The following is a 15151-nucleotide window of genomic DNA, read 5'->3' as shown; positions in this document are numbered from 1 at the left end:
CTCCCAAATATCGGGCTCAAGGCTCCCAGACTTTTTGGAATTTAGTTGAGGTATCCGTCAAGATACTGGAAAGTTTTTCTTGGGACATAGTCCATGATATCTTCCTCTTGACTGCTTGCATTGAGGGTTCTGGTCGTTTCCATGCTTTAGCAAGTAAGATTTTATTGCCTAAAAAGATAAAGTGGATCGATTTCTGAACTGCTTTAGGTAGGTTTGGGATTTGTGCATTAAGTAAAGCCACCTCTGGAGATCGGGGGACCTGGCAATCCATCTGGAGCCTATGAATTTTATCACCACTCCAGGCTTTACTAGCCATCGTCTAGCCTCTAGCGCTTTCTCATCTCCCCTGCCGCTGGCTGACACAGAGGATCACTTGACTAGACCGGAGCAGGCTGAAAACTTAAATATACACACCTTTCAGTATAACTGTTCGGATGAGCAAGGAGATTTTCGGTTTATCCAGGAATTCTACCTTATACTCGGGACAGTATAAACAAACTATAGGTTTCTCAGATCAAGTTCTTATGTGTTAAAGAGGAGCATTAATTAAGACACGTTCAGAGTATCTAATCTGCCCCTGGACTCACAGAATTATTTTTTTCTCTAAATACAGCTAAACTGAAGACAATAAAACCCACAGTGTGAATTATACCATTTATTGGAAAATCACAGCATGCACTTTTACGCTTTTAGAAATGTCCAATAAATAGATATATTAAAATACAGACACAACATTGCTAGTATAAATGAGACCTAACAATTATAAAACATGATGTCTGAAGTCAGGGCCGCTGATAGAAATCATGGGGCCCCGTACAGCCTACCTAATGGGGCCCCCTTCAGCTCCACCCTGGCCCTGCCCCTGGTCCCTCCTTCAGCCCCGCCCCTGGCCCCACCCATTGCCCCTCCCCAGACCCTGCCTTGAAACAATTGGCGGGGTATGTATTGCAGAGTATTGGCGGGGTAAGTATTGCAGAGTATTGGCAGGGTATGTATTGCAGAGTATTGGCAGGGTATGTATTGCAGAGTATTGGCAGGGTATGTATTGCAGAGTATTGGCAGGGTATGTATTGCAGAGTATTGGCAGGTTATGTATTGCAGAGTATTGGCAGGTTATGTATTGCAGAGTATTGGCAGGTTATGTATTGCAGAGTATTGGCAGGGTAAGTATTTCAGAGTATTGGCGGAGTAAGTATTGCAGAGTATTAGCAGGGTATGTATTGCAGAGCATTGGCAGGTTATGTATTGCAGAGTATTTGCAGGGTAAGTATTTCAGAGTATTGGCGGAGTAAGTATTGCAGAGTATTGGCAGGGTATGTATTGCAGAGTATTGGCAGGGTATGCATTGCAGAGTATTTGCAGGGTATGCATTGCAGAGTATTTGCAGGGTATTGGCTGGGTATTGGCTGGGTATGTATTGCATTTGCAGATGTTGAACTTCAAGCCCCCCCCCCCCCCCCCCCAAGCAAGCATACACCTCACCTTGTCACCTGTAATTGTCCACAAGATCTCGACTTGATCACTCTGCTACTAAGTTCTTGTGACGCAGAGAGAGAGAGGATTGGGAATATCACTCCGCAACACCATAACATTATATGCTGGCCGGGACTTGTGCGGAGCGGGTGCAGAAGACGTATTCTTCCGCGCTCGAAATACAGGAAAGAGTCCCTCCCCTGCAGCCGCATACTGGAATGAACACAGCGCATAGCACATTTAAAAAAAAAAAAAAACGGGCGGGCACTGATCGGTGGAGGAGGAACTTTTTTTTTTATTTTAATACATAAAATTGCAGTTCAGGTTGCCCAGGCCCCCCTGCTGGTCAGGCCCGGTACAGCAGGGCCAGTTGTACTGGCCTATCAGCGGCCCTGTCTGAAGTGATAAAGAGGCTTAATCAATCATTATATGCTCAAGAAGAATTTCTTCTAGTGACACCTTTGTGACAGATGTACTTCAAAGTGAAACTCCAATTGAACCACAATATATTGTAAAAGAATAAGCAAACTTTCATATTAAGCATAGTGTGTCCATTTTTCTTTCTCTGTAAAATTATGCTTTTTTTTTTATGACTATAACTCTAGCACATGGATGTTGTACGTGACCAATTAGGAACGGAAACACTAACCTCTTTGTAAGCATATATCTTGAAGATGTACTGTATTACCAACTAAACCAAGGCATATGGTAGATAATAGAAGTTGTCATTTATATTAGATTAGTCCAATTAGGAGTACTTAGAGCTTCCAAAGTGCCACTACTGGTTCGAAGGTGATTCTTATCTAAAAAAAACAGAGCTTGCTAAAAATAAATTTAACTTTTTTTTTGTGAAACATTAAAGAGGAACTTTTTATCCCCTTTATTCATTTTGGTGGGCTATCCTCAAAATACATACTCACAGGTCTAGTGGATCCAGCATTGTCCTGTTGCAATCTGACAATTATCAGGTCATGCTAAAACATTGTCTTTTGCTAGGTTACTGCTGTATTCCGTGGTTTCTCACTGATGACGCATGCCTTTGGCAGAACAGCAGGGAGCCCCCCCAATAACGTGCATTGACACCTGCACAGTACAATAACCTGATGCTATCTTGGATCTATGACATGGGTATCCCACAAGGCTGCAGGTGAGGGGCAAGTCATTCTTGCCTAGGCAAGAATACCAGAAGCTCTGGGAGATAGTGCGTGTGCGCCCCCCCCCCCCCCCAAAACAACCAAACAAAAAACAAATTGGAGGACTTTTATGCTTGTATGTGTTGCATTTTATCAGGGCCGAAACAACCAATCGATTAATGGACAACAAATCGATTATGAAAATAGTTGTCAACTATCTTCATATTTGATTAATCGGCCAGCCGATTAGTTGGCCTGAACACAGAATGCATTATTTGTTTACATATCAAGAAATACAGTGCAGCACACATACAGCCCAGTACAGAAACCTAAACCTCTGCTATTCTATCATGCTTTACAAGACACAGTTGATATACTAAATATAATTAGGGTCCCTAAACAGCAGTCCTTGTTCATTCCAATTAAAGGATTTCTACTCAATGTGGACACATGCATGCAAGTTTTTAAGAAAAGGCTCTGAATTTACCCACCTACAAGTCATACAGTATATTCAAACAGATAAAGCTAAGAAAGAGTAACTACTACTGGTGGAACTTAAAGAGGAAGTAAACCCTGATGGGTTTTACTTTCTCTTTTGCTCGCTGCAAAACCTGCAAATGAAAAGCATAGCATACTAGCCCATTATGTGCCACTTACCTGCAAAAAAAAATCCAGCGATGTCCCCTGTGTAGGCAGCATCCATCTTCTGGCCCCTCGTCCTTCCGGGCCACGGACTCCAGCTCTGTGATTCGCCGGAGCCGTGTGACGTCACTCCTGCGCAATAAAGCCACAGGCTAGGGAAGAAATGGCACTTAGTTGCGTTTCTTCCCCGCGCATGCGCCGTGGGAATTTTCGGCGGACTACAAGTGAAATATCTCCTAAAGGATTCAAAGGTGATTTAACTGGCGGATTAAGCCACATCACCCCCTGCATAAAAACCCAGAAGCAAGCGTTTTTTCAAATAAGACAGATAAGGTCGAGACTTAGTCCTTAATAGTACTCAAGGCCAACTTCACCTCTACCCCTAATTGTAGAAAGGCAAGAATTCTGCCTATATTTCCGAGGGTGCCAACGCTTGGATTCACACCAGGAAACATAAGCCCTCCAGACTCTATAATATACTACTCTGGAAGCTGGATACCTTGCATTAACCAAGGTAGAGACAACTGACCTGTATAGCCCCCACTTCCTCAGAATTTGGGTTTCAATAGCCATTAAATTTAGAGTATGTAAGGTAGGATGGAATATCGGCCCCTGTGAGAGTAGGTCTGCACATAGTGGAATGGACCATGGATCCCCCACTGCCATCTTTACGATTTCTGCATTTCAGGACTTTCTGGGCCATGCTGGGGCTACAAGAATTACCGTATTTCTTACCAGCTTGATCCAACAAATGAATAGGGGGAATGCATAAATCAGTCAGAACTGATCCCACTGGGTCACCAACGCATCTGTTCCGCATTCGAGGTGGATCCCTTGTCCTGGACACAAAGTTGACTAATGTTAAACCTGGACGCCAGAAGATCTACGTCCAGAGTTGCCCGTTTTTGGCAAACAGCCAGAAAAACATTGGGTGAAGGGACCATTCCCCCGGGAGCAACTGCTGGTGGCATAAGTAGTCCGCCTGCCAATTCTCTATTCCCGGAATGAACACTGCCGTTAAGGCACGGAACATTCCTTTCTACCCAAGTTAGAATATGGTTCACCTCCCTCTGTGCAATGAGACTCTTGGTGCCCCCTTGGTGATTGATACAAGCTACAGCTGTGCCATTGTCAGATTGGATCCTGACAGGACAACCCGTAACCTGAATTTCCAGGCTTCCAGAGCCAGATGCCTACCTGAATCTCTAGGATATTGATGGGCAAAGTTCTTTTGGTTCTTGACCACTGTCCCTGGACAGTATTTTTTTTCTAGTACTACTCCCCAACCTGAAAGGCTGGCATCTGTTATTACCACCTTCCAGATAACTGGGCCAAAGGCCTTTCTGCAGATTCCGGGTTACCAACCACCAACTGAGGCTCTGGGACACCCTTGGAGACAGCCATATTGGCCAGTCTAGAGCTTGAACCGTTTTGTTCCAAGCAGGATACTGTCTCGAATGGAACCGCTTTGAATGAAGAGGATATACCTGCAGTTGTGGGAACCTTGGTATATGGTTACTAGGATGATATCAGTGAGATGGTCTTTACTAGTGTTATATACCTGATGAATATGACAGCAGAGGTCCCGATGATTGATCTAATTTAGTCAGTCAATGCCTGACTTCATCTATCCAGTCACATGTGATCATTAGAAATCAATTACGGACAACTATATCCTTTTTTCTCCCCTCTTTCTTCCTTTTTTGGATCACTGGAAGACTACTACAAGGAGAAGACACAGGACAGCTGCATAGTCACGCCCATACGCGTTTCGTCATCGGTGGCATGCCCGATGAAGACGTGATGACGAAACGTGTATGGGTGTGACTATGCAGCTGTCCTGTGTCTGTATGCGAACACTGGTTTTCTCGGGACTCGCTGCTACTGCCTGTTGAAACAATTTTATCGGGGAGAGGTGAGACATGACCTAGCGTTGCTGGACACATATGTTTGATACTATATGCAAAGAGTCAAAGTGTCTACATTGTAAGCAGTATTTTATGGTGTGTGGAGTGCTATTTATTAAAACAGGTTACACTATGGATCATTTTTTGTGTTTTCTGCATGGCATTTCTAATGAAATCCGTGTGTAAGTGAGCCTCCAGCTGATGAATACTTTAATGGGCATTTTATTCTACTATTGGATAACCTGTATGAGCAAAATGAGTGGCGATTTGAGAAGCGCTTGATATTAACCCTTGAGGGGGCAAGTGCACAACCAAGGGGGGAGACACAGAGCATGAGGTTTTCTTCTACATGTTTGCTGTGTGGTGAACCTGCTGAAAGGATTCTTTTCTCCTCATCTGGGGACTCTGTTGAGCACTTTTCGCACTTTACGAATTACCGGCTTGGTGACTTTATGGACTTTTTGTCTCCTTTTTAAAATTTGTATTAAAGGTTTCACTATATATATTTGCGGATTATTAGATTAATTATTTGCGCTGTTAATATAGTAGTGCTGTTTATTACTTCGGTTAAAATATTATTACTATATATGTGTGTAAATGTGATTTATGATTAATAACAGCAGCTTTTTTAGAGGTATTTCTCCATTAATTAGTGATTAGTGATATATATATTTCCATATTATATTATTGATATTTGTACTATTACACTCATAAAGACAAGTGATAAATTGAATCAGTTCTGATGGCTTCTACATGTACTTAGGCAGCTTTTGGTGCTTAATTAAGGTTAAGAGGTTAAAAATCAATAAACTCTGTTTAACAGATGGACAGCTTTAAAAGCTCTGGATAAGTTTGAAGGTGCACCTGTGTCTTTGTCTTGCTGGGTGTTTTTGTGATTTGCTGGTTAATGCCATAAATCTATAAAATAGTTATATGCTCAAAAATAAAAATAAACAGATTTCTAGGATTTTACCAATACGTACACACTCAGAGTTCTACATTTTATCAGCCATGTCAAATCTGAATCCATAACTAAATTTCAAACTGCCAAAGTAACTAATTCGATAAAGCTTTGGGAAACAGTTAAAGAGGAACTCAAGAGACAGTTAATGACAATAAGCTGAAGGAAGCATACAAATCAGTGATCCGCCTGTGAAACTAACCTGCTGTCTTTACTTCACCTCCTGCGGATCCTTTCTGTAAGCCGCATTCCACATTTCCCATCAGGATGTGGATTTGGCACAATGGGGTGTTGGAGCACGGATTACAGAACAGATCAAAGAGTTTGATTAACTGATTTTCCTAAGTGAATCATTCATTCCTGCACCATAATAAAATAGACTTCTAATATATCTTTGGGTGTGTTATACTTTCCTGCTTCCGCTGGCATTCTCCATGATGCTAGAAAGGTCCAAGGCAAAGTGCACTTGGTATCACTCAGCCTGGGACAGAACACAGAGCTACAAAGGGGAGCATCTGCTCCCTCCACGGCCACCTTCCTTCACTGCCAGCTCAATGCGCTCTAATTCTCTGGGGTGACAGGTTGGCAAACCCTTGATCGTTATCTGGGCTTGCTGACCCACCATCCCAGAGCATAGGCATGGGTTTCCCTGGTTTGAGGTTGAGGGCCACATCAGAGGGCTTTGTGGGCCACAGCTTGATCACCCCTGGCCTACAACATACTTGGAAACCGGTCACAAGTGTGGAGGGAGTAAACATGCCACTATGCTACACAACGTACAATGGCAGATATTCTGTCTTTGAATGTCAACTTGGAGTTGGCCTTACAGTAGTATTAAACACAAAATGTTATACATTGCAGCTTACCAATAGATGTGGTGATTACATCAGTTTTCTTTTCTCCCTCCGTTTTCACCTGCTGATCTGCCCAGCAACACACCTTTTGTACTACAGCGCCTCCACTGTGGATAAGGTAACACAGGGGGCACCCTTGGACAGCAGCATTAACAGTCTGGGGGAGGTGAGTGTTAGATGCACTAGCAGATTTAAATACATGAACAGATTGAAGCCAAACTCCAGCACGCACCTTATCAGGTACAGCAAACAGTTTTTTCCCTTTTGGAATAAAGGTTTTACACAAATAAAATTTGATCTTTTAAGCACCTCTGTCAGTGTTACATGGTTTGTCTCATGCATGTAAACTGATCCATTCTGCTGGAGAGCTTTGACTTACTGGCTGGATAACCAAGAAATGGTAAGCTGCAATATAGAAAATGTTTGCTTACAGAGTCAATAGCACTTTAACCGCTTGGTAACCAGCCGCCATTTTACTGCAGCAGGTTGGAATGGCTGCATGAATCGCCGTAGGTGTATGTTGGCCGCTTTAAGAGTGATAGGGGGCGCATGCAGAGTGACGCTGTAATTTCCGCCGGCCACCTGCGATCGCTCCTCAGAGAGCCAGAACGGGGATCTGTCAATGTAAACAGACAGATCCCCGTCCTGACAGGAGAGTAGGAAGATCTGCTGTTTCTAGTAATCAGAAACAGCGATCCTCCTTCTCCTTCAGACAGTCCACTCTCTCTCCCCCCCTTCCCGTTAGAAACACCTCCTTAGGGAACACTTAACCCCTTGATAGCCCCCTAGTGTTAACCCCTTCCCTGCCAGTGATGTTTATACAGTAATCAGTGGCTATTTTTAGCTCTGATCGCTGTATAAATCTGACTAGTCCCAAAAAAAAAAAAAAAAAAAAAAAAAAAAAATGTCTGACCTGACCATGTCGCAGTCCCGCTAAAAATTGCGGATCGCTGCCATTACTAGTAAAAAATTTATAAAAATGTCTATCCCCTATTTTGTAGATGCTATACCTTTTGCCAGAACCAATATATGCTTATTATGATTTTTTTTTTTTACCAAAAATAAGTAGAAGAATACATATTGGCCTAAACAGATGAAGAAATGTGTGTTTTTTTTGGATATTTATTATAGCAAAAAGTAAAAAAATATATAGTTTTTTCCCAAAATCGTCGCTCTTTGTTTATAGCACAAAAAATAAAAAACGCAGAGGTGATCAAATATCATCTAAAGAAAGCTCTATTTGTGGGAAAAAAGGGACATAAATTTTCTTTTGGTACAACACCGCACTACTGCACAATTGTCAGTTAAGCAACACAGTGCTGTATCGCAAAAAATGGCCTGGTCATTAAGGGGGCATATACTTCCAGTCCTTAAGTGGTTCATTATCTCCAGTTTTGTTATCTATGAACTGGAAGGAAATCTTTTTGAGATTGGTGCAGCCATAGGGACACTTTAAAACTGCTGCAATTAGGAACTACCTGACTCTGATGCACATTACGATAAAGCTATTGAAACTGGTGGAAGGGCTTATTGATACTGCCACAGGACATTTTAAAAGGACTATACTACCAGAGCAGACGCTTTATTGAAGTCCACCTGGGGATACAGCTGGTAAATCTCACTAAGGGCTATTGTTTCTTTAAAAGCCGCATTTTTACAAGGGTTGACCGAAACCTTGCCACTTTTGCTTTACTTTTAGACAAGCTGGGGGATGTCTTCAAGACAAAAAAAAAAAAAAAAAAAAGAACAAAAGAGGAGAGGGAAGTTGTTGCATACCAGCAGAGCATCAGCTCAGGAGTTGGCTGTTGCCATGGCAAAAATACACAAATTAAGCTTCCACATTTCCCTTACTCACCAGAAGTGGCTTCCTCCCACCATTACCTACTCCCAAAACTGATTAACCTCAAATGGTGACATCATGGAAGCTGTGAAGGTCTAATAGAGATGCAGGAAAAAGCTTCTACTATGGAAGGATCGGAAAATTGCACCATAGTTGGACAAACTATATGGTGGTCTCTTCTTCCATTCATGGTGTGCCTTACAACTTTTAAACGGAACCTGATATGTAGTTACACTATGCAATTATCAATAAGAACACCAATTGCAGATGTATTGGTTAAAAAAAAAAAAAAAAACATAATAATAATAATAATAATAATAATAATAATAATAATATAGGTCTAGGCTTGTAGTGGCCAAATATAGGATGTGGCCAATAGAAAATTAAACCGTTAAAGCCAAATTAAACCCCAAAACAAGAAATTAGCGTGCCACTTTTTAATCCTTAAATGTGGTAGTTGCATTATGTTTTTTTTTTTTTTTATCTTTACCTGCTGATCCAGGCAGTAACATACTTCCTAGCTTAAGCCTTGTACACATTGGGCAACAATTGCCTGAATCAGCCAGTTCAATAGGCATCGAAACGACTTTTGGCCCAAGTGAACAGCTGTTGATCTCCTGACTGGCTTCTGTTGAACGGACATGCTGGAAAACCAGCCTTCAGTCCCACATCTGATCAGCGCTGGCAGCCATGCAGTGTGATCAGTGTGTTCTAGAGGAGAAGGGGGTGGACTTCCCCTGTCAGCACACAAGGGTGCAGCAGGGGAGATCACCGTACTAACATTGCTTGTGTTAGTACAGCGATTTTGTCCGAAATCTTAGTTTTAAAACCATTCATTTTATTTTCTAATCATTAGTACGGTCAAGTCAGTGCTCATTTTTAACCGCAGTGATGAGAAAAGGAGCAAGATGGAATTTTTTTTCACGAACCAGCGAATTTCTGACAGTAAATATGTTTTTTGTTACAGTCAGGGCTTTTTTTTCAGCTGGAACTTGGTGGAACTCAGTTCCACCACTTCTGGCTCAGACCCACTGGTCTCTGCTCACCACCATCACTTGTAAGCACAGAAGTCTGACTTCTGTGTTTAAAAGTGACAGCTTGTCTCCCAAAGGCTCCCACAGATCTGATCTCCTGAGCAGCTCCCACTGAGTGCAGGATGGGGAAAAGTGAGATGCAAGTATTCAGGGTGCAGTGCGGATGCCAACACCCCCACTGGATGATCTCCTTGCACCATGTGGAAGATGGTGGAGCTTTTAAGGATGGCGGATTGCACGCAGAGGACAGAGCTGAAAAGGGATGAAAATAAGATGTGGACAGGGGATGCAGAGGTAAGCAGCTGTGGAAGAAGGCTGAGTTCTGCACTCTGAGTAGCTCACCCCTGAACTTTACACTATGTAGGTAGTGTACCACGAACTCTGCACTCTGTGTGTAACCCCCCTCTGAACTCTGCCCTCGTATTGCATTCCTAGTATTTAATGCTTTTCAAGACCCGCCCATTCTGAAATTTGACCACACCCACTATATGATGGAGGGCATCTATGGGGGAGAGGGGGATTTTGGGGGTTGTGGATGAGTTCCTGCACCTATTTTCAGAGGAAAAAAAAAAGTCTGGTTACAGTCATCGCAAAATCAAATATTACAAGGAAACTAAAAGAAAGAAGTACTTTCAACCGACATTCATTAAGCAAAATTAAAAAATCTACTAGTGTATGACCAGCTTAGGATGCATTAGTAGATTTAGATGGACATGACTAACAAATTGAAGCTGAACGGCAGTTGGCAAGTTTTAAGCAGTTACAGCAAACAGTTTTTTTCTTCTTCCCTTTTGGAACAAAGGTTTAACTAAATAAAAGCTGACCATTGTAAGCAGCCCTGTCAGTGGTAAACAGTTTATCTCAAGCATCTAAAAATCACACCTTTGTTGGAGCTTGGTCCGTTAACGCGGAGTACTTATCCGTCTCCTCTCCCCCTCCGGTGCCACATTTGGCACCTTTCTGGGGGGAACCTGTTTTTGATCCCTTCCACCTTCCTCCACCGCACCAATTAGAAATGCCGTATTTTCCCTTACCAGGAATAGCGGTGGCTGCGCCCAACAGATTAGCTGGGGTGCCGACATCGTGGGCTCCCTGGACAGGTAAGTGCCCATATATTAAAAAAGTCAGCAAGGCTGCAGTATTTGTAACTACTTTAAATATTTTGTGAGGGGCTGGACCTCCTCTTTAAAGGAAGTGGACATAACAGATTTGAGGTCTTTTAACACAGGGTGCTCTGCTCCTTTCAGGGAATCCGTGAACAGATCTTCTATTATATCAGGGCAGAGGTCAGTTTGTGACATTGTGCCAATTCAGTTTTTGTCCACATTTTGACAAGGAACTATGGCAGACCGTGATGGCTCTATGGATGGCTGGATGTAAACAGACTTATGTGTTTATGTCAGGCTACCTCTGATCCATCACATTTAGGCCTGAAAAACATAAAAGGAAGCGCTCCTTTTAGTGTTTTTTGTTACAGACCTGGACTGACTCAGGAGGTAGGCAGATGTAAACGGCATAGAGCTTCTGATCAGGTCCATCTAAAAAACTGACAGGCGGACCCGATTAGAAAGCCTGCATGAAAGAAAACTTACTAGCCAGATCAAACAGGTGAAAGAAAACAAAACAAAAATAAAAAACACAAATGCAGCCACCACATCCAAGAATTAGTAAACTGGGTCAACTGCAATATATTCCATTTTTGCTATTGGGTTCATTTCCGCTTGAGCCTAGGTTCACACTGACAGCGGAAATGCTGAAGACGCACCATTTCATTCCCGCATGTCAGTCCCGACTTTGGGGGGCGATTTCAGAGATGTGTGGATTGCTGCACAGATGTCTATGGAATTTGCACCACAAAACCACCAAAAGTATTACAGAAACTACTTTTGTGAATCGATTTGGCGTCGCACCAATTTGGACGGTGCATTGCCAGGAATTGCTGCCGATTTGGCATGCCAAATCACTCCAATGTGAACCAGGGCTTAAACCTATAGCTTTCTTTCAAATATTTCTTTGTTAAGGCATGTTGAATATGTGAAAAAAAAACAAAAAAACAGCACACTCAGAAAACTGGGACACACAGGAGTTGAAGAAAAAAAATGCACTTTGCAGCACCAAAACATGACAGGCAGCTGAGCATTCACATTCCACACAACATGTGAACATCCCTCCCACCCATGGAATTCTACAGCAGATAGGAGTAGAATGAATGTGTGAGTGTCTGAGGGAGTTGAAAAAATAAATGTTAGTCACCGGATTATTATTAACGTGTGCCTTCATTTACTTTCTATCTGTAGTCCTGCTTCAACAAAAGCTTTCGAAAATTGCATTCGCTTTTGGTTCAACATGCATTTACCGGATTGCACTCTTAAACTATCCATACACCAGTAGAACTTTTAAAGAAAACATACATTTTTGGAATGTTTGTTCGGTTTGCTAGTCATAAAGTGGGGTCAAATCAATGTTTATTTTCAACCATGGCAATGAGAAAATGCAAAGGAGCAAGAAGGAAAATGTTTCTCGAACAAAAAATAAACAATAATTTGCACATATTGTAATGAAATCTGTTTGTTACAGTAGGTCTGGATACAATTTGAAGGGCTCTCAAACAAAATTATTTAAAAGTGATTGTAAAAGTTAGCATTTTAGTTTTTTAAAACAGGCTTGTTATACTTACCTGCTCTGTTTAATGGTTTGCAGCCCCGATCCTCCTCTCAGGTCCCCCGCTGGCACTGTCCACTTCACTCCCTTGGCAAGTGTCCCATGATCGCTCCCGAGCCAGATCTGTGTCCATTGACACAGAGAGTATGGCTTGGCCCTGCCCTCTCCTCACTCGCTGTGATTGACAGCAGGAGCCAATGTCTCCCACTGCTGCCTGTATGTCCAATCAGAAGAGAGAAAGAGAGAGAGCCAAGTGACCCACTGCTCTAGTGCACATAGTTAGATCGAGATCAGGCTCAGGTAAGTATAAGGCGGGGTCTGGGGGAGCAGCACACTGAAGGCTTTTTACCTTAATGCAGAGAATGCCTTAAGGTAAAAAAAAAAAAAAACTTCAGGCTTTAGAACCACTTTAACCCAACGATGGCAGGAAAGAACATTCTGACAAATTATTATACAGGTTTTATTTAGCGCCGACAGTTTGCGCAGCGCTTTACAACATGAGGGCAGACAGTGGTTACAATACAATTCAATACAGGAGGAATCAGAGATCCCTGCTCAATTGATACAAAAGGTAATAGCTGTGGGGGGATGAGCTGATGGAGGAAGTAAAACAGTGTTCGTTAGAAGCAGGATAGGCTTCTTTAAAGAGAAGGGTTTTCAGGGATCATCTAAAGATGGATAGATTAGGGGACAGTCGGACAGATTGGGGTAGGAAGTTCCAAAGGATGGGAGAAGCTCTGGAGAAATCCTGGAGGCAAGCATAGGAGGAGATGACAAGGGAGCTAGAGAGCAGGAGGTCTTGGGATGACCGAAGAGAGCGGCTTGGTTGGTATTTTGGGACTAGGTTAGTGATGTAGCTGGGGACAGAGTTGTGGATGGCTTTGTAAATTATTATTAGTACTTTGAAATTTATTTGTTGGGTGAGTGGAAGCCAGTGGAGGGATTGACAGAGAGGGGCGCAGGACACTGAATAGTTGGTAAGGTGGAGGAGTCTTGCAGCGGCATTCATTATGGACTGAAAGTGGTTGTAAACCCTTAAAAAAATAAAATAAAATAACCTGCAAGACAAAAGGCATAATGAGCTGGTATGCATAGCATACTAGCTCATTATGTATTACTTACCTTACATCAAAGCCCCCGCAGCCGTCCTCGAACCCTCCTCCCGGAGCTTACTTCCGGGTATTGTGGCTCTGGTGCTGTGATTGGCCGGGGACCGTGATGACGTCACACCTGCGCGTTGGAGCCGGCGGTAATGGCACATCTAACTGAAGCACCGGCATTACGCACCATTGCTTCAGTGCGCATGTGCCAATCAGTTCGGCACATGCAGACACAGGGGGATATCTCCTAAACAGTACAGGTTTAGGAGATATCCAGGGTAGCTACAGGTAAGCCTTAATATAGGTTTACCTGTAGCATAAAGTTTTATGCTGTAGCATAAAAAATGGGTTTACAACCACTTTAAGGAGGGATAGTGTATGTAAAGGTAATCCAATTAGGAGGGAGTTGCAGTAGTCGAGACGAGAGATAACCAGGGAGTGAATTAAAAGCTTTGTGGTGTCATTAGTTAAAAAGGGGCATATTCTGGAAATGTTGTGAGTCTAAGGCGGCACGATTTGGACAGGGATTGGATGTGGGCCTGAAAGGACAGTCCAGAGTCTAAGGTTACCCCTAGCACCCTGGCATGTGGGGACGGATTGATAGATGTGCCATTTATCTTGACAGATAAGTCAGGGGAAGGGGCACGTGGGGGAGGAAATATTAAGAGCTCAGAAAAGTATTATCTTGACATTTCAAAAATCCATCCTTTTCTTATTTCAAATGTTTTTTCTACAACAATTTGCATGAAAATTTAACTGTGTATAGCCAGCTTTAGTCAAAGCTAGTCCTCAAAAAAAAAAAAAAAAAAGTTTTGCACATTAACTGCTTCTGGACCAGCCACCGCAGTTTTGCTGTGGCAGGTTGGCTGCTCTGCGTGAAAACATGCAACTATACGTTGGCTCGCAGGGTCCAGATAGCAGGCACAGTGGGGGTGCCAATGCTCGTGGCAGACAGTCGCGATGACTGCCAGTCACAAGTGATCATGAGCTGGAGACACAGAACAGGGACGAGTGTGTAAACAGGAGTGTGTTCTGACCGGAGTGACAGATCGTGTGCTCCTATTAGCTAGGAACCACGATCTGTCACTAATTCCTGTAGTTAGTCCCTCCCCCTTCAGTTAGAATTATCTCCCAGGGAACACATTTAACCCCTTCACCGCCCTCTAGTGTTAACCCCTTCACGGCCAGTGAAATTTTTACAGCAATCAATGCATTTTTAATTGCACTGATCGCTGTATTAATGCCTATGGTTCCAAAAATGTATCAAAATTGTCCGATGTGTCTGCCATAATGTCGCATTCATGATAAAAAAAATAAATAAAAAAAACGCAGATCGCTGCCATTACTAGTAAAAAAAAATAATAATAATAATAAAAATGCTATAAATCTATCCCCTATTTTGTAGATGCTATAACTTTTGTGCAAACCAATTAATAATCGCTTATTGCGTTTTTTTTACCAAAAATATGTAGAATACATATTGGCCTAAACTGAGGAAAATAAATTGTTTTATATGTTTTTGGGGGAAATTTATTATAACAAAATG

At 42.5% G+C, this 15151-nt stretch overlaps 1 protein-coding gene across 2 annotated transcripts in view; it reads right to left on the bottom strand.

Annotated features, from left to right (window-relative positions):
• FRMD1 (FERM domain containing 1) overlaps window positions 1-15151 on the bottom strand; it is a 115029-nt gene that overhangs the window by 84174 nt on the left and 15704 nt on the right. Inside the window, exon 2 of one of the 2 annotated variants that reach the window (XM_077486587.1) lies at window positions 2123-2276. The exons of the other annotated variant lie outside the window; for it this stretch is intronic. The gene's annotated coding sequence lies outside the window, so the exon portion shown is untranslated. The remainder of the gene's footprint in view (window positions 1-2122; window positions 2277-15151) is intronic. 2 annotated transcript variants of the gene reach the window in all.

This window comes from Lithobates pipiens, unplaced genomic scaffold, assembly GCF_037356315.1.
Source record: "Lithobates pipiens isolate NorthernLeopardFrog02 unplaced genomic scaffold, aLitPip1_a1.2 Scaffold_18, whole genome shotgun sequence".
NCBI lineage: Eukaryota > Metazoa > Chordata > Amphibia > Anura > Ranidae > Lithobates > Lithobates pipiens.
This window is presented reverse-complemented; position numbering and strand designations above follow the sequence as displayed.